This window comes from Macaca mulatta, chromosome 1, assembly GCF_049350105.2.
Source record: "Macaca mulatta isolate MMU2019108-1 chromosome 1, T2T-MMU8v2.0, whole genome shotgun sequence".
NCBI lineage: Eukaryota > Metazoa > Chordata > Mammalia > Primates > Cercopithecidae > Macaca > Macaca mulatta.
This window is the reverse complement of record NC_133406.1, coordinates 180,115,627-180,143,044: the sequence shown is the minus strand read 5'-3', so window position 1 is coordinate 180,143,044 and position 27,418 is coordinate 180,115,627. Positions and strand designations below refer to the sequence as shown.

Genomic DNA, 27,418 nt, shown 5'->3' with positions numbered 1-27,418 from the left:
TGCGCTGCCTCAGGATGCCACACAGTTCCCACGAGCAAGAAGGCTGTCAACAGATACACACCCTCAAAGATGGACTTCCCAGCCTCCATAACTGTAGGAAATAAATTTCTTTTCTTTATAATCTACCCAGTTTCAGGTACTCTAAAACAGAAAGCAGCCTAATAGAGTTTAAAAGTGGGCATGTGCTGCAAACAGGTCTGATAAGAGTCCTCCTGTGGGATTAGCATATAGAAGTTACATACCCCTGCAGGGTCTATATTTGCTTGATCATGCCAAGCAGTAGGCCTACTCATATTACCTGCCTTTCCTTCCACTCTCTTTTAAGAATGCACATGACTCAAGTATCTGTATTAAATGGTGTAATAACACTTTTTAGGATTCTTGAAGAAATGACATTGATATATATTTTTATTCTTGATAAAAAGGCATAAAGAATACCCTTTAAAATTGTGGATTTTGTTTGCTATAAATTATTAGAGATTATTATAAAATTTTCAGAGAAGATTAAAAAATGTTAAGAAAATTAAAATAATTTACAGCTCCAACAATTAAAGAAAAATATAGTTAAATATTTACCGTCTTATCTTTTAGGTTCACAAACATGCAGAGATTCCGGTTTAAAAAATACAGTCAAATTCATTCTATTTTATAGCCAAATGTTATACCATGATTAATTTTTTATACAAAACAAATTTTGAGTATTCACTTACCACATTTCATAGCATGGTTATACTACCTAGCCATTAGTCTGTTTTTGAAGATTTTGGTTGCTTTCAATTTTTGTAATTTTAAAGAACACTGCCATAAGCATTCAATATGTAGATCTTCTGCATTTTAGATTTTGGATTGGATAAATTCCTAATGGAATTGCTGGGACAGAGGTTATATACATTTTTAGGATTCTTTCCACACGAGAACTTTGCAAATTAGACTATATGTTTTATTTCAGCAGAATATGACAAGCCTGTAGTGACAGATGATCCCAAGTCCCAGAATTTTGCAGCACTTAAAAATGCAGGGCAATCAGATTCAGCAGCACTTTAGCATTTGGGGCATAATGTGATGGGCTGATTTCTGTGCTCACTCTACAGTGTTTCTGACTGATACACGTTCTCCAAAGCTTCTTTTCCATAGAAACAAAATATTCTAAGATGTGCAGAGCCCAAGATTTGAAGTCTCAGTTTAAATTTTCCATGTTTCTTTGAGGGTGGGGTGGAGGGTGATGTATCTTTCCTTCCTGAAGATAGTTCTACAAAGGGATTCTATAGATTGAAGGCCTATTTTTGAGAATTAACTATACCAATAATTTTATATTTATAATCTCATTTAACCCCTTCCAATACCATTCGAGAATTTGGGTGGTATATTAAGAAACAATACAGGTTTTGCAACCAGTTTAACTTGGGGAATCCAGGTTTTATCAATTGCTTACTCTGTTACTTTATTTGCCTTCTGAAAAGAATTAATTTCTCTAAGATTTCTCTACAAAATCATGCAGATATGAATAAATACCTTACTAAGTATATATTTCAATTTAATGAGAACATGCAGGTTGAGCAATCAGCATAGTGTATCTCTGTCTTAGTCCGGTATCCTCTGAGATCAGAATCTGAGGCATGCATATGGTTTATTCTGGAAGTGACTGCCAGGAACAGGACTGAAGGTCTAGGGAGGAGAACAGGAAATAAGGGAAAACTGATACAAGGATGTATTTAAGTTGGCCACTGGTGCAGATGATTGGCTCTCAACCTTCCTTCTGTAGAGTGTTGTGAAATGCATCTTAGAACTCTTTGCCTAAGGAAAAAAAGGAGAAAAATATTTATTCCTCAGCAATCATCCTTCATTGGTTAAGAATAATCCCAGGGCATTACCTCTCGTGCATTTCCAGGTTGTGTTAATGCAAAGAAGCCTGCTGCAAGACAGATGAGGGGCAAGGCACAGCTGGTTGCACTTGCACAAAACTAGTCAGAACGGGTCACTACCATAGCAGCTGGGGCAAAAGGTGGAGTCTATAAGGACTATCAGGGACACACAAGGGGTGTCTGTATTTCCTGTTGCTGTTATAACAAATTATCACAAACTTAGTGGCTTAATACAATATAAATTTATTATTTTACAGTGCTGGAGGTTGGAAGTTCAAAAAATGTCTCTTACGTGGCTAAAACCATGATGTTGGCAGGACTGCATTCCTTTTGATGACTCTAGAGGAAAATATGTTTCTTGCTTTTGCCAGCTTCAAGAGGCTGTCTTCATTCCTTGGCTCAGGCTCCTTTCCAACAGTGGTGTCACTCTGGCCTCATCTCTGTCATCCTACCTCTTTCTCTAATCTTGACACTCCTATCTCACTTTTATGTGGACTATTGTAATTATGTTGAACCCAGTTGATAATTCATGATAATCTTCCCAATTCAAGATCCTTAATCACATCTACTAAATCTATTTTGGCATGTTAGGTGACATATTCACAGGTTTCATGGATCAGCACAGGGACATCTTTGGGAGTCATTGTTCTGCCTACCACAGTGTCAGTGTAGGCTTCTTGTACACATTTGCTAAGGTTCCCTTCTCCTACTGCTTGCTGAGTTTCCATCCTCCTCAACTCCAACTGCGTTAATTAGGATTCTCCACCAAAACAGAATCAATAGGATGTATCGATACATAATGAGATTTAATATAGGGTATTAGTTCATGCAATTGTGCAGTCTGAGAAATTACACAGTCTGCTGTCTGTAAGGTGGAGACCCAGAAATGTAGGAAAAGGGAGCTACACATGTGTAGTTCAAAGGCCTGAGAGCCAGAGACCCAGTGGCATAGAATCCAGTTTGAGACTAATGCCTGAGAACCAGAAACAATGAGGGCAGGAAAAGATCAATGTTCCAGCTCAGGGAGTCAGGCAGAGAGCCAGCAAGTTCTCTCTTCCTCCACTTTTTTGTTCTGTTGAGTCCACCTACATTGAGAAGGACTATCCATTTGACACAATCTACTGATTCACATGTTCATCTCCTCTGGAAACTCTCTCATAGATACATCCCAAAATAATGTTTTAACCAGGTATCTGGTCATCTCTTTAGTCAAATTTACACATATAATTCACTATCATGCCACCTGTATTAGTTTGTTTTCATGCTGCTGATAAAGACATACTCGAAACTGGCAATAAAAAGAGGTTTAATTGGAGTTACAGCTCCACACGGCTGGGGAGGCCTCAGAATCATGGTGGGAGGCGAAAGGCACTTCTTACATGGATGGCAAGAAAAAAATAAGGAAGAAGCAAAAGTGGAAACCCCTGATAAACCTATCAGATCTCGTGAGACTTATTCACTATCATGAAAATAGCCTGAGGAAGACGGCCCCCATGATTCAATTACCTCCCCCTATGTCCCTCCCACAACACATGGGAATTTTGGGAGATACAATTCAAGTTGAGATTTGGATGGGGACACAGCCAAACCATATCACCACCTGACGTAAATGTTGATAATTCACATAGCTAGTAATTGGAGAGGCAAAGCCACAAATCCACATGATATGGTTGCAAATCCATTGATTGGGGGGATTTTAGCAGTCAAAATCTCATTGGTGGGCGTGGTAAAGGACAGGGTTGGTAGTACTGCTGCTAGCACAAGGGCATGTGCGATTCAGGGCTACAAGAATGAGCCAATGTGAGAGAGAAGAAATTTAACCCAAAGGCTGCACTAGCAGCCTCTCCCATTTTAGATTCCATTTCCAGTGTGATGGTATTAAGTTGCTTTCAATCCACAAGGAAAGAAAATTTACTGCTTTTAAGTTGTCCGTAATAGATAACTTTGACTAAAAGATAAAGTTGCTAAATCTAAGACAGATCATTGTTCATCTAAATTGTTAAATAAATACTGAGTAAGAAATATTTTTAGCATGACTTTTTTTAGTTATTTTTAATGGTTTTAAAATATTTCCTTCTATTATTGTTCAAAAAATGTATTTAATCAATACTACATTGATGGGTATTTAGGTTATTTCTAATCTTCCTATACACAACACTATAGTAGCATGCATTTTTTTAAATCATACTTTAAGTTCTAGGGTACATGTGCACAACATGCAGGTTTGTTATGTATGTATACATGTGCCATGTTGGTGTGCTGCACCCATTAACTCGTCATTTATATTAGGTATATGTCCTAATGCTATCCCTCCCCCCTTCTCCCACCCCACGACAGGTCCCAGTGTGTGATGTTCCCCTTCCTGTGTCCAAGTGTTCTCATTGTTCAATTCCCACCTATGAGTGAGAACATGCGGTGTTTCATTTTCTGTTCTTGCGATAGTTTACTGAGAATGATGGTTTCTAGCTGCATCCATGTCCCTACAAAGGACATGAACTCATCCTTTTTTGTGGCTGCATAGTATTCCATGGTGTATATGTGCCACATTTTCTTAATCCAGTCTGTCATTGATGGACATTTGGGTTGGTTCCAAGTCTTTGCTGTTGTGAATAGTGCCGCAGTAAACATATGTGTGCATGTGTCTTTATAGCAGCATGATTTATAGTCTTTTGGGTATATATCCAGTAATGGGATGGCTGGGTCAAATGGTATTTCTAGTTCTAATCCTTGAGGAATCGCCACACTTCTTCCACAATGGCTCTCCACCCCAAATCAACAGAATATACATTCTTCTCAGCAGCACATTGCACTTATTCCAAAATTGACCACATAGTTGGAAGTAAAGCACTCCTCAGCAAATGTAAAAGAACAGAAATTATAACAAACTGTCTCTCAGACTACAGTGCAATCAAACTAGAACTCAGGATTAAGAAACTCAATCAAAACCACTCAACTACATGCAAACTGAACAACCTGCTCCTTAATGACTACTGGGTACATAACGAAATGAAGGCAGAAATAAAGATGTTCTTTGAAACCAATGAGAACAAAGATACAACGTACCAGAATCTCTGGGACATATTTAAAGCAGTGTGTAGAGGGAAATTTATAGCACTAAATGCCCACAAGAGAAAGCAGGAAAGATCTAAAATTAGCATGACTTTTAACAGGACAAAACTTTGCTCGGGTTTTTGGTGAAAATCAACAATTTAATGGAATATATGGGATGAAACTAAAACACAGGTGCTCCAATCTGAATATTTGTAACAAATGTGTAAGTGTAAAAAAGTAAATAAAATAAACATCCACACAACCACCATTTAGCTTTAAAAGAAAATTACCTTACCAATACCTTAAGAATGCCTATGTTTTTCTGATTCCATTCCCTGCCCTATTTCCTAACTGTGATCACTATCCTGAATTTGATATTTATTATTTCCTTTCTTTCCTTGATAGTTTTTAAAAATAATCTACATATTTCTAAACAACATATTTTTAGTATTGTATATAGGTGGGATGATATTGTATGAGTGGTGCTATTCAATCATGCTGACTGATATAACTTTATCTGATTCATTTGTTCATTTGTACTGCTGTGCATTAATTCACTCTTGCCAGTGGATATTTGAGTTGTTCCCTCTTTGGTGGTATTTATTGTCATTTTTTTGTTGTTTTTGCTTCACTCTTAACTATGAGTTATTATGAATATGTTTGTACTTGACTCCTCATGCACATTTATAAATTTATTTTTAAGTTTGAATCCAGGAAAGGAATTATTTAATTGTAAGGCAGGCACATGGACAAATTAAAAGAAAATGCGAAATTGATTATAAAATGTAAATAGTCACCAACAAATATGAGTTGTTTTATTCTACATTCTTAGCAAAACTTGCTATCAGCAGGCTTTTAAATTATTGTCATTCTAGCAAATGCAAAAAAGTTTATTTTATGAAATGTTAAATAGATACAAATTTATGTTGTGAAAGCACTTCTGTGTCTTGGTTATAAAATTTTCTTCCACCCAAAAGCCATATAAATATTCTCCTATATTGTCTTCTAAAATTAAAATAAAATCTAAAAGGGCTCACTTTAAAATTTAAGACTTTAACTGGAATAGATTTTTTATATACAGAGAGAAATCTAATTCAATTTTTTTCATATAAATAACTATTTTTCTAGTATCATTAAGTTGTCTTTACACAATTATTTGTACTATAAGTTTTATTACATATCATTTACACGTATTTGTGAGTCTGTTTTTACTACTTCTCTTCTGATTTAATTGGTTTATTTTTCTATCTTCAAGTCAAAATTGCATTTCTAACTGAAGTGCTTTATGTAAAGATCTTGACATCCAATAGGACATGTTTTCTGCTTTCTCCTCCCATTCCTCCAGGGGTGTTTTGGCTGTTGTTAGCTTTTCCTCCTTTGCAAAAATTTTAGAATCAATTTAGAATTTTAGAATTAATTTGTCAAGTTGTACAAAAGTCTTGGTAAGTTTTGACTTAAGTTTTAAGAGAGAACTTGGTAGCTTTAAACTACTGGACTCTTTCTATTTATGAACATGGTATACCTTACCTTCTCATTGGTTTGAATCTCTTTAAATGTTATTAAATTAAGTTTTATAATTTTTCTTTATGTCATAAAATCTTTATTGTATTTCTTCTTATAAGTATACATGTTAATGGAGAGGTGAATAGACTGTATTTTTGCAGTTATTATAAATAATATCACTTTTTACATTAAATTTTCTAATTCTCATTGATGAGGCCTGGGAATGCAATTGAATTTTATACGGAGATGTTGTTTTGATCAACATTGCAAAGTTTCCTGTTCAAGTCTAGTAGTTTATCAGTACATGCTTTACATTTTATATGGAAACAATGTATATGTGAATAATGACAGCAACATTATGCTTTCCTTTTCTGTATTTCTAACTTTTATGTCTTCTTCTTGCTTTGGAATTCCAGAAAAGTATTGAAAATAAGTGGTTATGGTAAGCATTTTTGTCTTGTGTCTTAGTCTATTCAGGCTACTATAACAGCAAACCATACACTGGGTAGCATGTAAACAACACAAATTTATTTTTCCCAGTTCTGGAGGCTGAAGAGTCCAAGATCAAGGTGCCAGCAGAGTCAATGCCTCATGAAGACATACTTTCTGGGTCATAGAAGTTGCCTTCTAACTGTATCTTCAGATGGTGAAAGGGGCAAGGCAGGTATCTGGGGCCTCTTTTATAATGGCACTAGTCTTTCTCATGAGGATTCTACCCTCATGACCTAGTTACCTCTCAAAAGGACCCACCTTCTTATACCATCATACTGGTGACGGTTTTCAACATCAAATTTTGGGAAGACACAAACATTCAGGACATGGCATCTTCTATGTATTTCAACATGTACTTATTAAATGTCACTTCTCATTCTAGTTACCATAAATTTTATCAAGCATGGATATTGAATGTTAGTGAATGCTTCTTTTATACCCATTGAGAAGGTCATGCATTTTTTGTAATCAAATGCTAATATAATGAATTTATACTAATTGATTTTTTATATTAAACCTACCTTGCAGTCTTGGAGAATCTAAACATTCATAATGTATTATACATTTTTAGATTGTTGTTCATTTATTTTTGCTAATGTCACATTAAAAATTTTAACATGAATAGAAATAATATGTATTTCTTATTTCTTCTACTATTTTTAATTTTGATATCAAGTTATTCATTCAAAATTTTTGTGTTGTAAATAAAGAGTAAGTTCACTTATATTGATTGAAATTACTAATTCTACTTTCTACCACCTAATTTTTATTTGTCTTGCTTTTCCCATTTTTTCCCACATTCTTGCATCCCTTTAAATTGGTTCAGTCTTTTCTCTGTTATTCATTCTTTAATCTTCTCCAGTTGGAAAGTATACACTTTTTAGCTAACTTTGTATGGCTACTTATAAATATTTTGCCAAATATTTTACAAAGTTTACAATTATCTAAGGAGGCTGAGGCAGGAGGATTGCTTGAGCCTGGGAAGTTGAGGCTGCAATAATCCATGATTGCACCACGGTGATGCTGTCTCAAATAAAATAAAATAAAAAATAAAATAAAATAAAAATCTATGTATTTGCTCTACTTTTGAACACTGGGAGAAGCTTACAACACTTGAACATCTAATCTCCTTCTTTTTCCAAATTGTGTATAATTTTTGCTGAGGGTTTTAGTTCTATTTCATTTTCATAGCTTCTCTAATCATTATTATCTGGTAGTTTTGTGTCATCATTTTTAAATTTAGGTATATCCTCATACATATTAATATGTTCATATGTCATACCATTGCATATTAGACTTTACAATAGGGGTAATATTCTTTCTTACTGACAATAATGCTAGTTCTGTAATTTAGTAACTTTATGACCTTGAAGCAAATTACTTAAAACTTTTGCTCTTCTTCAGTTTTTTCATGAAGCGGAAATAATAATAGTATTTATTTCATATATGTTGAGAAGATTATTTATATGGTTTGGCTCTGTGTCCCCACCCAAATCTCATCTTGTAGCTCCTGTAATTCTCACATGTTGTTGGAGGGACCCGGTGGGAGGTAATTGAATCATGGGGGTGGGTCTTTTCCATGCTGTTTTCATAATAGTGAATAAGTCTCAAGAGATCTGATGGTTTTAAAAATGAGAGATTCCCTGCACATGTTTTTCTCTCTTTGCCTGCCGCCATCCATGTAAGACATGACTTGCTTCTCCTTGCCTTCTGCCACAATTGTGAGACCTCCCCAGCCACGTGTAACTGCAGGTCCATTAAACCTCTTTCTTTTGTAAATTGCTCAGTCTCACGTGTGTCTTTATCAGCAGTGTAAAAGTGGACTAATACAGTACATTGGTACCAGTAGAATGGGGCATTGCCAAAAAGATACCCAAAAATGTGGAAGCAAATTTGGAACTGGGTAACAGAGGTTGGAACAGTTTGGAGGGCTCAGAAGAAGACAGGAAAATGTGGGAAGGTTTGTAACTTCCTAGAGACTTGTTGAATGGCTTTGACAAAAATTCTGGTAGTGATATGAATAATAAGGCCCAGGCTGAGGTAGTCTAAGATGAAGATGAGGAACTTGTTGGGAACTGGAGCAAAGGTGACTCTTGTTATGTTTTAGCAAAGAGACTGGTGGCATTTTGCCCATCCCCTAGAGATTTGTGGAAATTTGAACTTGAGAGAGATGATTTAGGGTATCTGGTGGAAGACATTTCTAAGCAGCAATGCATTCAAGGTGTGACTTGGGTGCTGGTAAAAGCATTCAGTGTTATGAGGGAAGCAGAGCATAAAAGTTAGGAAAATTTGCAGCCTGACAATGGAACTGAAAAAACAAAATCTCATTTTCTGAGAAGAAATTCAAGCCAGCTGCAGAAATTTGCATAAGTAACAAGGAGCCAAACGTTAATCCCCAAGACAGTGGGGAAAATATCTCTAGAGCATGTCAGTCAGCGGTCTTCACAGCAGCCTTTCCCATCACAGAGCCAGAGGCCTAGGAGGAAAAAATGGTTTTGTAGGTGAAGCCCAGAGTCCCTCTGCTGTGTGCAGTCTAGAGACTTGTTGCCTTTCATCCCAGCCACTCCAGCCATGACTAAAAGGGGCCAAGTTATAGCTCAGGATGTTGCTTCAGAGGGTGCAAGCCCCAAGCCTTGGCAGCTTCCACTTGGTGTTGAGCCTGTGGGTTCACAGAAGTCAAGAATTGCAGTTTAGAAACCTCTGCCTAGATTTCAGAGGATGTATGGAAATGCCTGGATATGCAGGCAGAGGTTTGTTGCAGGTGCAGGGCCCTCATGGAGAACCTCAGCTAGGGCAGTGTGGAAGGAAACTGTGGGGTTGGTGCTCCCACCCAGAATCCCCCCACTGGGGTGCTGCCTAGTGGAGCTATGAGAAGAGGGCCACCATCCTCCAGACCACGAAATGGTAGATCCACCAACAACATGTACTGTGTGCCTGGAAAAGCTGCAGACACTCAATGCCAGCCCATGAAGGCAGCCAGGAGGGAGGCTGTACCCTGCAAAGCCACAGGGGTGGAGTTGCCCAGGACAGTGGGAATCCACCTCTTGCATCAACGTGACCTGGATGTGAAACATGGAGTCAAAGGAAATCATTTTGGAGCTTTAAGATTTGACTGCCCCACTGGATTTTGGACTTGCATGGGGCCTGTAGCTCCTTTGTTTAGGCCAACTTCTCCCTATTTAGAATGGCTATATTTACCCAAGGACTGTATGCCCATTGTGTTTAGGAAGTAATCAGCTTTCTTTTGATTTTACAGGCTCATAGATGGAAGGGACCTGCCTTGTCTCAGATGAGACCTTGACTGTGGACTTTTGAGTTAATATTGAAATGAGTTGGGACTTTGGGGGACTGTGGGGAGGGCATGATTGGTTTTGAAATGTAAGGACGTGAGAGTTGGGAGGGGACAGGTGTGGAGTGATAGGGTTTGGTTCTGTGTCCCCACCCAAATCTCATCTTGTAGCTCCCATAATTCCCATGTTGTAGTAGTCCACTTTCACACTGCTGATAAAGACATACCCAAGACTGGGCAATTTACAGAAGAAAGAGGTTTAATGGACTTACTGTTCCACATGGCTGGGGAGGCCTCACAATCATGGCAGAAGGTAAATGGCATGTCTCACATGGTGGCAGACAAGGGAAGAGAGCTTGTACCAAGAAACTCCCCCTTATCAAACCATCAGATCTTATGACACTTACTCAATATCATAAGAACAACACAGGAAAGTCTTGCCCCCATGATTCAGTTACCTCCCAACAGGTCCCTCCCACAACAGGAGGGAATTTAAGATGATATTTGGGTTGGGACACAGCCAAACCATATCACACGTGGTATGATATACCAGAAAATGTGGAAGAAGATGCTATGTGGAATATTGCCAATCATCCTACAGAGAGAAAACAAGCACTGGAGGATCTTACTGACAATTAAATGCTTAGCACAAAGCCAAAGAGACACATTAGTTTCTCTCACAAGACAGTGGCCAGAATTGGTCACATGGGAATCCAGGCAGTACAACCTTACTATGGGCCAAGAAGTCAGAGAGCTGAGACTATTCAGTGATCAGCATAAATAAATAGTACACCATCCTTTATAATTTTATTTCACTTTTGCCTTAAAATTATACTGGCTTAATTTCCTGGATTCTTGCTTTAACGTTTTAAGTTTTTTATTGCTCTTAAGATTTCTTATTTTGTTGCCACTTAGATGGTGTATTCTGAAGTTTCATTTTATATATTATTCATTGGTTTTGGGGGAATTTGTTTGTTTATGTTTTAGATGAAAGGCTTTTTTATATATCTAGAATACTCTATTATACTGCTCCAGAGATAATGAAAATAGAAATTTTACCACTCACTTTCAAATGCTTGAAAAAATGATCCAAATCTTAATGGAATCATAAAACCACCTTTCTATGGTGGTTCTATTGTCTAAATGTCAGGAGAACTACTCCTCATTCTATTTTTCACTAAATAACTTTGAAACCATGGCCAGATCATTTCCCCTCTCTGGACCTACTTTCCTTGACTATAAAACATCTAGGTTTGTGTAAATGACATTTCAGGGGCTGCCCCAACATGCTATTCATTTATCAGTTTATTTCACAGCAGAAACGCAGTCTACAATGATTTTTAACAATCTCAAATTCCAAACCAAATATTTCTTTTTCAGTGCCAGGCTTGTTGCTACTTAAAGCTTTTCATGGAAGCCTTTGACTCAAGAATGCTACAAAAATAGGCTCTTGTCCTCTTCTTGCATCCTGCAGATGTACAACATTAGCATAAAGAGATGTTGGAAAAGAGGTGCCCTCTTCTACCATGTAGTTCTTTTGCTGCTATGTGAACCTCATGTATTCTCACCTCCCTCCTGAAATACTTGCAACAGAGTACATAATGGATAGATGACCATTCTCTGGAGAGGGCAATTGTAGTTTAATCCAATCTTCGAAAAAGCTTTGGTCATCATTCAAATTCTTTAGATGTTCTCAGCGCCTAACCTACATGTCATGGTAGATACAATAGGAAAGAGAAAAACACAATTGTCATAGTCAGTGTGGATTGCTACAACAAAAATGCCATAGACTGGGAAACTGGGTAGTTGAAACAATTACATTTACTTCCACATTTCCAGTATCTGACGAGGGCTCACTTTCTTGTTTGTAGACAGCTACCTTCTTGCTGTATCCTCACACTGCTGAGGGAGGGATCCCATGTTTCTTCTTCTTTTTATAAGGGCATTCATCTCATTATGAAGGCCTCATCCCAATGACCTAATCTAACCCTAATTACTTCCCAAAGGCCCCACCTGCAAATACCATCGCATCGAGGACTAAGGTTTTACCATATGAATTTGGTGGGGAGATGAGGAATAGCAGATGAAACACATTCAGTCTCGAGCAACAATTAACATTGTTTTAAAAGACCACCATGTCTTTCAAAATATATATTTTCCCTCACGATTACATTTATTTCTCATAACAATCCTTGAGGTAGGTATTGTTATATCCCCTTTTGGATGTGAGAAGTGAGTTCACAAAGGATAATTAAGAGATTTAAGACTTCACATTTGTACTGCACTGTCTACCAAAGCTCATCAGTGTTACTGAAATTACATGAGAGATATAAATCTAAGTAAATAGAACCCCCTGCCTCATGGTAATAAGTAGAAGACTCAGGTATAAGGCAAGAGCAACTCTGTCAGGATGAGGAAACACAGGCATTCACACATCCCCTGATGCATGAGGATAGACAACATGGCCTCTGAGCTCAGAAGACTGGATTTGTTCAATGTCCCAGAGCTGAGGTTGTAGTAGATGTCTTTTTATTTTCTTTAACTTTATTTATTTATTTATGTATTCATTTATTTATTTGAGATAGGGTCTTGCTCTGTGACCTGGACTGGAGTGTAGTGGCACAATCATAGCTGACCGCAGCCTTGAACTTCTGGCTACAGGTGCATGCCACTGCACTCAACTGATTTTTAAAATATTCATGGAGATGAAGTCTCACTATGTTACCCAGGCTGATCTCAAACTCCTGACCTCAAACAATCCTCCTGCTTCAGCCTCCCAAACTGCTGGAATTACAGGCATCAGCTACTGTACATGGCCCTTAGCTTTCTTTCTGACATAATTTTAGATTTAAAGAAAACTTAAAAAGAATAATACGAAGAATTCCAGGAGATCTTCTCACAGCGTTTTTCAATGTTAACACATTACTACATTTGTTTTATCACTCACACATATACACATATTTTTATTGAAACATTTGAAATTAAGTTACAGACAAGATGACCATTGATTATTCAATGTGTATTTTCTAAAACAAGAACATTCTGTTATATAAGCACAGTATAATTACAAAAATCAGGAAATTAACATGGATCTACTTGTATCATTTAACTGTCAGATTGCCTTGGTGTTTCACTCCTTGTTCCTATATTGCTCTTTATCACAAAAGAAAAAGTTCGATTATATGTTGCTTTCAAAATAGGCCAGGCACAGTGACTCACATCTATAATCCCAGCACTGTGGGAGGCTGAGGTGGGCAGATCACCTGAGGTCAGGAGTTCGAGACCAGCCTGGCCAACATGGTGAATCCCTGTCTTTGCTAAAAATACAAAATTAGCTGGGCATGGTGGCAGCGCACCTGTAGTCCCAGCTACTCGGGAGGCTGACAGGAGAATCACTTGAACCTGGGAGGCAAAGGTTGCAGTGAGCCAAGACTGTGCCATTGCACTCCAGCCTGGGCAACAGAGGGAGATGCCGTCTCAAGAAAAGGAAAAAAAAAAAGTCTGGCTGGATGCAGTGAACTGTAATCCCAGAACTTTGGGAGGTCGAGGTGGGTGGGCCACCTGAGGTCACGAGTTTGAGACCAGTCTAGTCAACATGGTGAAGCCCCCTCTCTACTAAAAATACAAAAATACAAAAAGTAGCCTGTAATCCCAGCTACTTGGGAGGCTGAGGCGGAGAATCTCTTGAACCCAGGAGGCAGAGGTTGCAGTGAGTCAAGATTGCACCACTGCAATCCAGCCTGGGCAACAGAGCAAGACTCCGCCTCAAAAAATAAATAAAATAAAATAACAACTAGGGTATATTTTAGTATGCCTCTCATTGTGGGGTCTTCTGGTGTTTTCTTATTATTAGTTTCAGGTTATGCACTTTTGACAGAAATAACCAACAAGTTACATTGTGTTTTAAACATGCAGGAGGTCAGGAGGAAAATGATATTATTCGTCCTATTCATATAGATATTAACTTTGATTATTGGTTAAGATGATGCCTCTAGGCCTGCCTCTAGGCCTCTCCACTGTAAGCATGTTATTTTTTCATTTGTATTTTTTTTTTTCATTTTTTCATTTCATTTTATTTTGAGACAGGATCACTCTCTGTAACACAGGCTGGAGTGCAATGGTGCAATCTCAGCTCACTACAGCCTCGACTTGGGGCTCAAGCGATCCCTTCTACCTCAGCCTCCTGAGTAGCTGAGAATACACACATGCAGTACCACACCTGGCTTTTTTTTTTTTTTTTTTTTTTAGAGATGGGGGTCTCACTATGTTGTCCAGGCTGCCATTGAACTCCTAAGCTCAAGTAATCTTTCCACTTCGGCCTCCTAAAGTGCTAGGATTACAGGTGTGCACCACCATGCCTAGCCTAAATAAGTATTTTTATGGAGCAAAACTTTTGGGGCTGGATAAGTATCTTAGTCTCATTACTGTTTCACCCACTAGTTTTATTACCTATTTATAATTCTTCCCTTAAGCAGTTAATACTGTGATGTTTGCCAAACGGTGATTTTTCTAATTTTATCATTCCTGCCTCATTTATTAGATGGCCTTTTTCTCCAAGGAAGAGCTTTTACTTCTTCCACATTTACGTATTTGTTTATTTATTTACATCATTCAGTATATCTGTATAGAGTCCATGTTACCAGTTTCCTGACTCTCAGGAGCCTCAGTTCCTCCTCTGTAAAATGGCAATGAAAATATTTACCATCTAGATTTGCTGTGTAGATTCAATAAGCTAATATATGTAAGGTCCTCCAAATCATGAGAATCAAATGAATTGGAGCTACTTACATTAGTAATAATAATAATAATACTTGTCTGACTTTTCATATAGTGAGAACCGCTCAGGGGCGTCTTCTGTCAGTACTTTATGAACTTGGACAACCCATTTAACCTCTCTTGGTCTCATTCTTCTCACCTATAAAACTGAAGAGTTGGGTTACACGATCTCTAAATTCAACTACAATCCTAATGTAAGAAACTAAGATTCTGTACCTATAAAATACGTGTGCATAAATTCATTTTTTCCAATAACCTGTCAAATATTCTCTATGATCTTTGCAGTGTGAATATCTTTCCTAACTCTTAGTGTTCTTCTAAAATTTCAAAGGACGTGTGACAGTTTATCTCTGAATAAACAGTTTGAGTGTTCCATTTAATCATACTTTACATTTTAATAACTTTAGTTGGTCACAGCTATTTTCCAACTAAGCTGATGACTTTGACAAAATGTGAAATAGCTGAAGACAGATGGTTTCCATCTCCAACTGTTGGGGTTTATTTTCCAATAGTAGCAAGGTCGGCGATCCTTCAACTGACTGTGGCCTTTGACCACATGATGTCTATGATTTGCGTATTACAGAAAGAATAATTCAAACACTTTAAATTTCTTTCTGAAACATATGAGTCACATCATAAAATGTGACCAGTATAGCTTGGAAGTTCATTATATGTAGCCTTGAACATGTCTTTGCACATTGTTGAAATGAAGAGTATATTAATAGACAGCTAGCAAATGGATTAATCTCAGTATTAAACACTTCTCAAAGGAGAGAGCACTGAGGTAGCAGATAGAACCCTGGAGTTGAATTTTGAATTCCTAGCCTTACATCTTAGTTCTTAACTAGTTCTATAAACTGGGGCAAATACATTTCTGCTTCTTTTTACATCAAACTGACATAACATGTGGTATGGTTTGGACTTGTGTCTCTGCCCAAATCTCATGTCAAATTGTAATTCCCAGTGGTGGAGGCAGGGGCCTGGTTCGAGATGACTGGATCGTGGAGGTGTTTCTCATGAACGGTCTGGCACCATCCCCTTGGCGATGGTCTCATGACAGTGAGTGGATTATCATGAAATCTGGTTGTTTAAAAGAGTGTAGCACCTCACCCCTCACTCTCTCTTGCTCCTGCTCCTGCCATGTAAGACATGCCTGCTCCCACTCCACTTTTTGCCATGATTGTTAGTTTCCTGAGGCCCCCCCAGAAGCTGAGCAGATGTCAGAATCATCCTGTACACCTATAGAACTGTGAGTCCATTAAACTTCTTTTGTTTATGAATTATCCAGTCTCAAGTATTTTTTAGAGAAATCCGAGAATGGACTAATACAACACGATACATCTCATAGGGATGTTGTGAGAAGTAAATAAGTCCATTTTAATGAGAGCACCTAGCAAATAAAAGCTGCCTGAATAGTGTCCAATAAATATGGGGAGAATAAAGCTAGGATAAATGAGGTCCAGAATGTGTAGAATAGCCATCTTTTCTTTAGGATTTTTTCTAAACTGAACTTGGAATTAAATTTGGAAACTATGTTGCAGTTTTTGAACATCTGAAGACTCAAGACGGTAACTGCTTTATGACACACCTAGTCCAAGTCCAGCAGCAAGGCTGTGTGTGTCATAATCACTCAGTGGTACTCAGAGTCATAAATCTTGGGCCTCACATTGAAAATTGCACATGAGTAAATCTATATAAAAGTCCAAGTATCAGTATTTTTAAGCACTTACCAGATGAATTTTGTGTTTCAGAATCCCTGCTCTAGGAGACTTAAGAACAGGCTGGGCATGGTGGCTCACTCCTGTAATCCCAGCACTTTGGAAGGCCGAGGCAGGCAGATCATTTGAGGTCAGGAGTTCGAGACCAGCCTAGCCAACATGGCGAAACCCCAACTCTACTAAAAAAAAAAAATAAAAATAAAAAAATTAGCCTGGTGTGGTGGTGCAGACCTGTAGTCCCAGTTATTAGGGAGGTCGAGGCAGGCGAATCGTTTGAACCTGGGAGGCAGAGGTTACAGTGAGCCGAGATCATGCCACTGGACTCTAGCGTGTGTGACAGAGTAAGACTCCATCTCAGAAAAAAGAAAAGAAAAGAAAAAGAACAATGAAGAACATACATATCAAGTAAGCCACTACATTGCCAAGTGGTACCAAGACTGGGAGCACCTTATCAGCTACCAGGAGCACACCACTGGTGCTGACTAATGGTCCTTAATACTTAAAAGTATTTCAATGAGTTGCTTCACATGTCAGGTGCCGGCTCTGGACTAAAACTCCCTTGGTTTATTTCAAGGCTTTACCATTTTCTAGCTGTGTAATCTTGGACAGCTAGTTAATGTCTTTGTGTCTGTTTCCTCATCTCTAGAATGAAGACTATTGTAAGGTTTAAATGAGATAATTTGTGTGCAGCACCTAATAAAATACTGGCACAGACAGACAAACAAATTGATGCTAATTGTTCAATTATCCAGAAGTTATCAGACATTTTGAACAACTATGCTTTTATATATGCCATTTCCCAAGTTTGGAAGCCTTTCCCACATTTTTCTGCTTTGTAAGCTCTTCCCCAGCCTCCAAGATTTAAGATTCTATGTGGGAATGCCCTTCTCTGCTCTCTGTATGTCCATCTCTGCCCAGTGAAATCCTCCTACGAAGCAAATCTTCTTGCTATGAGAAAAAAATTCTGATCAATTACCTGCCAAGTCTTAATTAATCTCCACCTTTCCTGCCATCCATCACACAGTGTATGTATGCTGTCTGAATTGACCTTAGATATGTAGGTCTTCCTTGTGGTGGTGTCTACTTTCTTTAGGTGAGCTCTTGGTTTCTCAGATCTTTAATTGTACATGTTGATGATGCCAAAACCTATTTCTCAAACTCATACTATTCCCCTAAGCCTAAGACCCACATAGCTACCAATCTTCTGAAAATTTATGTCTTGTAAACACTCCAAATTCAACATTAATAAAATCAATTTACCTTTCAACTACATTTTTTCCTATCTTCTCCTTTGTGCCACTTTGGAAAATAGTTTGGCAGTTCCCCAAAATATTAAACATATAGTAACCATATGACCCAGCAATTACACTTCTAGATACACACCTAGAATAAATGAAAGCATATGTCCACACAAATTCATAACATTGTTATTCAGAATAGCCAAAAGGTGGAAACAAACCAAATGTTCACCAACTAATGAGTAGATAAACAAAATGTGGTATATTCATACACTAAGATAATATTCAGCCATGAAAAGGAATGACATACTGATACATGGTATAATATGGATGAACCTTGAAAAAATCATGCTAAGTAAAAGAAGCCAGACACAAGTTATATTATTCCACGTATACTAAATTTCCAGAATATACTAATCCATAGAGACAGAAATAGATGATTTGTTGCCAGGGGATAAAGGAAGGAGGGTATGGGAAATGACTTCTAATAAGTATGAGATTTATTTTGAGGATAATGAAAATAGTCTAAATAGATTCACAGCTTTGCCACTAAACTAACAACCACTGAATTTTACAATGAGTTTTTGGCATATAAATTATATCTCAATTTTTTTAAAAAAAAAGGTTTCCTATGATTTCAATATATGACATCATTACTCCATCACTATTGCATTCATTAACAGTTAAAAGTTTGGCAACATTTTGACTTCCTATCTTCCCAACATATAAGAACATTGTCAAATACTTATAGTTCTCTCTTCAAGTTTTCCCCCTGATCCATTACCTCCAAAACAGGGATCATCTTTAACATAAGTATAGGGGGAAGAAATTAATATTCCTCTGTACTTACATAAAGTTCTATCCTTCATTTATCAGTATCAAGACATCCCCATAACAATGAGAGAACAAAATAATTGATTTGCCCAAGGATATATAACTAAGCTGGTTTGATACCCCAGACCTTTGGTTCTAAGTCCAACATTTATTTCACTGCACTACATTGTGCAATGTTATACGAACACATGTGCAATCACTAAAAGTATCAGACACAGGGAGGACAACCCACTGCATCTGACCCTAAAGGAAGGAAGACTAAGATCATAGAAATACAGGTAACCTCTCATTCAGAGCTGCTAGGAGAAGAAAATGATCATGACTTGAAGGTCCTCTGACTTCCCCCAGCTGGAGAAGTAGGAATTGTTCAAACGCCAGTCAGTTGATAAGGAAAGAGCATCCCAGCTTTGCTAATCACTACCTAATAATCACATTTTCTGAATTTAGATGTTTGTTACACAAAATTATTTTTACATAAATTAATCATCAAAACTCTAGATCAAAGCTGCTCAATCTGAAGCTATTTTGCTCCCCCTCCCCCACCGACAGGGGACATTCGTTAATGTCTGGAGATATTTTTGTCACAACTGGGTAGGGGTTTTTTGAGGGGAGAAGTGCTACTGGCAGATAGTCAGCAGAAGCCAAAGATATTGCTAAAAATCCTACAACGCACACAACAGCTCCCCAAACAAAGAATTGCCTTGTCCAAAACGTCAGTCTTGCTGAGGTTCAGAATCACTGTTCTGAATGCATTTTTCAGTTACTAACAATTGCATGATGTATTCCCAACTGGCAGACCTCTGTTGTTTGATTTTAGAGGACTTCCACAAAAATAATCTGTGGCCCCAAGAGCCTCAGGCTTTACTCAAAATTGAGAGTTCTTGTGGATTTAATTCAGTTGAATTTAAACTCTAATATTTACCTACTGTGCTGGAAACACAAGGCTATGAACTATTGGGGGTATATGCAAATAGTTATAACATGTTCCATACCCTTTGGGAACTTATAATTTATTAAATGTGGCAAGTTCCTAGATAATGCAGGCTATATATTCTTAGTACCTACATGATAGGTGTTTTACAAATATTTATTAAATGAGTAAGAAAACCCTCTCAGTAATTTTTCAAAATCTTCCCCACTTTCATAGGTGTCAATGCCCAACTGCACCATCTCATTTTTGTCAGAGGGCTTTGCCTTTTACTTGATAAAGAAAAATGGAGGTTACAACATGAACCAACTGTAGCCTCTTCATCCCCTCATGTACTTCTGGACCCATATTTTCCTCCTTTCAAGTCAAAGAGTATTAGGTGCCTCTCATGCTAGATAAGGCCAACCCTTTTGTTGTTTTCATATCCCTCTCCCCTGATTCTATTATCTTCCAGTTCTGACTCAGTCAGAAATCAATAATACCTACTTTGTGTAAAGTAGATGATTCAGCAATCAAAATATAGTACATGTTCAATGATTATAGCTTTTATATTCCCTCTCCAGTCCAAATTTCTCCAGTCTGGAAATAAAATCTCCTTTTAATCTTGTATCCACCTGTATTGTTTTTCTTCTCTTTAAAGTCTAGCTTTTTTGTGTCCCTACTTTCTTATTTCTCATTCATTTTACATTCTGGAATCTTATTCTGCCTCTCCCACTCACTGAAACTACTTGTGAAGAGCTATTCATTGATGATCTTCATGATGAAAAATTCTTAGCTGCTTCTTCAACTCCTGAAGCATGTGCCGTTTCCTACAAAAAGGACGTATACACCCACACAAACAAACTTTTTATAATATTTTCAAAGAATTTACTGACACAACTATTGTTCTAGTTAAGAAGTGCTGTAGTTTACAGAATTTAGTCCTCACTGGAAAACTCTGTTGCGTTTAACACTGTTTTATCTCCAACGGATGCCTGAGACCAGAGATAAGGAAACATTCTACAATTACTTCTTGAGCAACTATTCCATGCCAGATGTTGTGCAGTATAGTAAAATAACAGAGATAATAGAACAAGATCCCCATCGCAAAGGAACTCACAATATGTATTTTTGTGAGGAAAGAGTGAGTAGCTCTGAAATTTCAAACCTGAATGTATTATGATTGAGAAGTAAATATGATATCCAGATGGAGAAATTCAATATTATTTAGAAATTGGTGAGAGAAAGGTTGTTGGGAGAGAAAGGGTAGTGGTTGGTGCCGCCTGGTGCTCATCAGGAAGATTTGACCAGGTAAGGTGAACCTAAGTCAAGGTGATATTAGATAAGATTCCAAAGTTCTTATTCTTTAGATAGCCTCCCAGAGAGAAATAAAAAGATGTAGTACCTCGGCAAGAAATTCAAAATATAAGCAGATTGTGAACAAAGCCATGGTCACTGGTGTTAGATGGATGTGATGGATCTAAACCTAAATCCATAAGATGCAATGTCTGAGACCTTGAACAAATATATAACCCCATTTAAGTGCTAATATCCTCACCTAGCATATCATGTTGGGAATAAGTAGTCAAATAACACATATAGAAGACTTACTATATATATAGCACATAGTAAAGAGTAATTAAATTATAATACTATCATTATTTTTACTATTAGGATTTGATTTAATTAAATGTCCATTTATAATTTCTTGAAGACCAGGAAGCCAAATATGCAAAATTCTCCAAAGATCAACATTTTTCTGATTGTTAAATGTTGTGTTCAGGAAAAAGAGCCAAAAAATCATATTTAATAAACTATAATTTCCTGGCATCAATTCCTTGAATGTTCTGTACTTTCATTTATATATAGGATGATGATATTTCATGTCCATATTTATAAGCCTAATGCTCTAAGAGTTTCTTAGTTATTTTAAAAACTTGTTGAAATTAATAAAGTGAGTCATTCATTTATTCATTCAACAAACACTCATTGAATGCATTCTATCATTCTACATGACAAGCATTGTGACAAGTGTTGGGGATACAGGACAGAGAAGACTATGCTCTCACAGAGCTCACAGTCTAGTAAGGTTATAAATACCATCATTTTACTAATGTGTAATTAGCTTTGATAAGCATCATGGATAAAAATATAGAGAGTTAAGAAATCATGCAGTAAAGAATTTAATCCTTTTGGAGGTTCAAAGAAAGTTTCCCTGGAGAAGTGGTATTTAAGCTACAATCTGAAGATTCAGTTGGGTAAAAGGCACCAGGGAAAGAGTTTCCCAGGCAGGAGAACAGAATATGTTAGGACACTACAGAGGGAGGGTGCAGGATAACTTTGATAAAGAGAAAAAGGAGAAAATCTGGCTCTACAACTTAGTAAATGTGGTGGCATAGAGGTGTGCCACTCAGATTCCTGTTGAAAAAGACTTTCTCTGAGAAGCATGACTGACTGGTAAAATCCAGACAAAGCACTCTGGATCCCGCAAAGTGTTCAGAGTGAGGCCAATCTTTTGCCAAGTTATTCCCAGCCAATGACTGAGTGCAGCATGGATACCAGAGCCAGGTCATTACCACTTGACATGAGACATGCCTCTAACAGGCAATCTCTGTTTAGGGACTTCCCATCAGCCTAGCCAACATTTTCTCAGAACTGTACTGTGGTGTGAGGCTCTTCCCACTTATCCTCCATCCTTTCCTTTCTCCTCTGACAGCTTTCAAATCTGTATAGTGATTTGAAGGCCCCTGTTCACTTTCCCTTTATCATGCACACACTTTAGATCAAATCCACATGCATAATTTTAACTTTACGGTAGACTACCTCTGGCCTAATCTGACTTTAAAAATTGGTGGCTCTGACATAATTAAGCCCATAATGGGTAGTTTCAGAGGCATGTTCTTTTGGTGCCTCATAGACAAGCCTTATGTCTCTGCTAGGGCCCAGTAACACACACGGAACCCTTTTTTCAAAAGACATATTCTCCATTGCAGATGGTATAGCTTTGCTCCAGAACCACAGGGGCCTGTGCTGTGATTCTGTCAACGGGGCTTACCATAATTCCATACAACATCTTTTTCCACCACTGATACTTACAATAACATAGGGTATGCAAAAGCAGCAGGGCTGCTTGCACTACAGCTGAATCTGCTAGCATTTTCCAAGGCCATCAATAATTCATTAGTTGGTAGAGGGGTACCAACATCACTCCTCCATAGGCCAGGGCTGACCAGTAGAAGATAAGTCTCAAAGCTAGGCTCCTTAGTAACCTTGGGCATGATGGAGTCCCTGTGACTTGTGGTGACAATATTTAAACACAAGAAACCAGACCTACTGTGACCTGGGCATTCCCTTCGACTAGGGTTTGTTCATAGGTCCATAATGATGAAATCATCAACACTTATGGCATTTAATTCTTTATTGAAGATGGATGTCTTGTGCCAGGAACTATCTGTCCCCCACATTCCACTCAGGATGCCATCCTCATTGCCAGCCAGTTAATGAGTGAGCCAGTCCCCAAATCTCCGTCTTCTCAGACCACTCTAGGTATCACCTAGTTTTCCTTTTAGAGCCTCAGAGAAGCAGACAACAAAATGGGATTCAATGCACAAAAAATTTATTGGGGAAATGTGTAGTTACATAACAGTCAAATCCAGGAGTGGATTCAAAAGACACCATAAAGAGAAGATCATCATTAAGCTATGGGCAGTGAACCTCTTCATCCACAATATGTGGAAGGAAAAGTAGCCTGGAGTGACAATATTCGGAGTTTCTTGGGCAGCAGTTATTAGTTATTCACCTGGCCAGATTGTAGACACTTGGATGTAAAAGCCTGCAGGATTAGAGACATGGCGATCTGGAAGAGTGGCATGTGGATGGACAGAGAGTCATAGAGGAAGTGAGAGAACACGAAGTAACAAAATTTTTTTTTTTACACATGAATGTACACGAGAAAGCACCTACCATGGGAGAGACACTGAAGAACAACGTAAACACATGACTCAGCAAGATGACATAAGCCAGCTTCATCATTAGACACCCCAAAACTAGTGTGATCAACATATAAATGGAGAAGCCACAGAGGCATAAATGTAGACATCCACATGCAGGCCAAACAGCATGGATGTTCTCTTACCAAGTCTGGTTAAACTTCTGTTGAGTCTGAATGTCCAACGCATCCAGCCATTTCATAGCAAGCTGGCCATGTTGAGTCTCTTCCATCCTAGATGGCAAGCTATTCTATGGGTTTGTTTTCCTGCTTACAGAGTTTTAGCCAGTACCACAATCTGAGGACACAGGGGATGTCTGATTCACAAGCATGGAGTATCAGACAGCATAGCATCTGACAAAGGACCCACCTCACAGTGAAAGAGATACAAGACTGGACCCATGACTAAGAGATTCACAGGTTTTTTAGGAACAAAAAGTAACTATAACACTTTTAAATACTTTTTTATATTCATGTCCACAGCGTTTCAACCCGAACAAAACGAAATTCAGCAAGTCTTATGTGACTTTCTAACAAGAATCACTTTCCAGTTTCCAATGACATGTTCCTAATGTCCATGCGATATAAGACAATTAGAAATTTAGAAATTACCTAAATGGAAAGAAAAATATTTTTAAGTGAAAATAAATAAATAATGCAAATGAACAGAAAAATAGAACAGAGTACCCAAAAGCTGTGTGACCATATTAAATGGTCTAGCATACGTGTAATTGGAGCCCAAAAAGGAGGAGAGAGGCAGAAAGAAAAAGGTTTGAAAGAATAACATCCAAGAATTTTGCAAAATATAACAAAACACATCAAACTACAGATCTAAGAACCTCAGAGGACTTCGAGCAGGATAAATACTATATGTTATACTCCATTTGGCTTATTATCTCAAGAACCTTGTAAAGTAGCAAAGTGAATATTCATATTTCTTATAGATTAGGAAGGATTAAGTAGGTTTTGTCCACAGTCATATAGTTGGCCTGGAGGCAGAACTCTGAAGACTACTGGGGACTTCTTTGCCCTGTCTCCTTCTTTTCCTTTCCTTGAATATTTGTTGTTGCCTCTCCCATGTATTTGCTGGTCAGTCTTGGACTTATTACTTGAATTTCACTTCTTTTTTTTTTTTAAAAAGGACTCTAATAGTACAGGATTGATTCCTGAAAATACATTTAAAGAACCAGGAAAGAACTCTGGGAATAATTCTGCACTCTACAATCCCCATGACTTTGGGGTGTGGGCACCATCTGTGAATCTGCTTTCTCTCTGAGTTATGGGCAAGATATAAGCATGGGTTTCTTCTACTCCTAGATTCCATATTTACCAGAGAATTCTATGGTTCCTGTTCCTTATCACGGCTGGAGGTGAAAGACGAACAGGGCAGGCCTTATTTGGTGATTAACTTTTGTACATTATATTCTCCAATTGTTTTTTTTTTCCCTAGCTTAGAAAATTATATTTATCTAGGATATCTGTTTATTAGAGGTGATTATGTGGAAGGAGGTTTGTAGCAAATTTTTCCTTGTCTCATCCTCTAACCTCTTCCAAATATTTCTTTGTTACACCTGAGCTGTTTTTTTAAACTACAAAAATTATAATTTGATTTTTTAATTTTTACTCTTCATTTCCTCCAGTGATAGCCTACCTTTCTTTGCAGCAATACTGGTTTCTTATTTCTCAGTCTGAATGGAAGAATGTCACAGAATAAAACAGATGTGCACAGGAAAACGGAGAAATAAAAGCACACCAGTTTGTTATATTGCATACTATCATCACTGTCATTATTGTCAATGTTATTGAATCATAATTAGTTTAATAAACAAACATTTCTTTATTGTTCCTAAAAGCAATCTATGCCCATTGTATCCATAAAAGCCAAGTAAAGCTTGCTGTGGACACTCCGGCAATCATCCAGCCACCTCCTAAATTATTTATGACATAGCTCCTGTATCCTTCCAGCTGCTAGCTCCTGGCCCTTAGCTTGAGCGCTTCAGGTATCTCTAAATTTTGGTTTCCCTGCCTTGGTTCAGAATACTTACTGATAAACTATTGACCCTTTCCTTCCTGACTCTTTCAACTAGAAGTCACTAACCTTTTTTTGCCCCCAGGGACCCAAGCCTCAGCACAGATCCTGCTCAGGTTTTGTCCTGAGTCACAGGACAAAAAAGAGCCTGACACACAAGCTCTTTTCAAGGTTGGGTGATAAAAACATTGCAATGGAATAAAGAATCAATGGCTCCAGCCAAAGTTTCTCCCTCTCTTTTTGTCTCTTTCTGTCTGAAAGAAAAAAAAAAAATGTGCTCCAAAGTATGCAAACATTTATTGTGAAACATACTTCCCCTTTCTGTATAAAACAATGTAAACACATCCGCTAACATATGGGTCCATGTGTTCCTTCACTAAGGTGTGATGAGACTCGGCGCGGCATATACACCAGGTGATGGGAGCTTGCCGCAGTGCGGGCACAAGTGTTGCTGTCTCCTGAAGCAGGTGCATGGAAGCCCATGTGAGTAGAAGGCCCTGTGAAGGAAAAGTGTGGTTACTCAGACCCACAGCTTTAACACAGGAGTATTAGGTTCCAAGTTCACTCTGTTTATTTAGCACCTTCTGTTTGAACTTACTGGGCTTCAGATCTTACTAAGTCCTAAAAAATCACCTTACAGAATAAAAATTATAGCCACATCAGCTGAGAGCTGAGGATGCAGAGATTAGGTGAACTTTCTACAGTAGTGATTCTCAAATTTTAACATCCTAAGAATCACTCAGAAGGCTGTATAATGCAGATTAAATAGAAGAAATAAGTTCCCAGTACAGTAGGAATGACTTAGTTAATAATTTATTGCACGTTTCAAAAGAGCTGGAAGAAAAAATTTGTAATGTTTCCAACACAAAGAAGTTACATGTTTGGAGTGATGGATATCCCAGTTACCCTTATTTGATCACTACACACTGTATACAGGTATCAAAATATCACATGTACCCAAAAAATATGTATGACTATTATATATTGACAAAAATAAATAAATTTTTAAAATACACAAATTGCTGAGTATGACATGGCTCTCCCCCACCCTGCTGAGTTTCGAATTCAGTAGTTCTGGAGTGGGGCTGTACAATTTGCATTTCAAACATGTTCCTAGGTGATACTGATGCTGCTGGTCCAAGAACCACACTTTGAAAAACACGTCTCTAGCACGCAATGCACGTGACTGAGGTCAAAAGTCCTGATAAACTAAAGTCAGAAACACCAGACAGTAGCGCTCTAAAAGGTACTGTTAGTCAAAACCAGGAAAGAAAAGAAAATCATCATGCTCAGGAAGAGGGACAGGGAGGAAAACTGGATACCAGGCCCATGAGGCTGGAGCAGTGCTGTCAATATTTACTTTCAAATGCTACCCTCTTAACTGCTTTACTCTTTTATCATATAGTAAACTTAGATAACACCAAAAGGTAGGACTTCCAAACAGAAATATTCTGTGTGTGTGTGTGTGTGTGTGTGTGTGTGTGTGTATTTATAGGCGAGACTCCTTCCAGCTCATTGATTCATTGATTGAAGTTCTTCTAAGTGTGGGCACCCCATTGGCTATGGGAGAAGTGGGAATGGACTAAAGGTACTGCTCTTGACTTTGGAGGTCTCATAATCTAGCAAATGTGTCCATCCCAAATCAGATCATGACACATGCCAGACACAGAGAGAGGGCGGTTTAATTAACGCTAATTTGAAAGAGGTAGGGTCAGAGGAGGCTACATGGAG

The 27,418-nt window shown here is 37.9% G+C and overlaps 1 long non-coding RNA gene across 1 annotated transcript in view; it reads right to left on the bottom strand.

The window, feature by feature from the left end:
- Positions 1-474: 474 nt before the first annotated feature.
- LOC114672213 (uncharacterized) overlaps positions 475-27,418 on the bottom strand; it is a 111,415-nt gene continuing 84,471 nt past the window's right edge. The window contains exons 6-8 of the long non-coding RNA XR_003722434.2: positions 26,000-26,184; positions 16,704-17,044; positions 475-1,794 (exon numbers count right to left, since the gene is read on the bottom strand). This is a non-coding gene — a long non-coding RNA (uncharacterized LOC114672213). The remainder of the gene's footprint in view (positions 1,795-16,703; positions 17,045-25,999; positions 26,185-27,418) is intronic.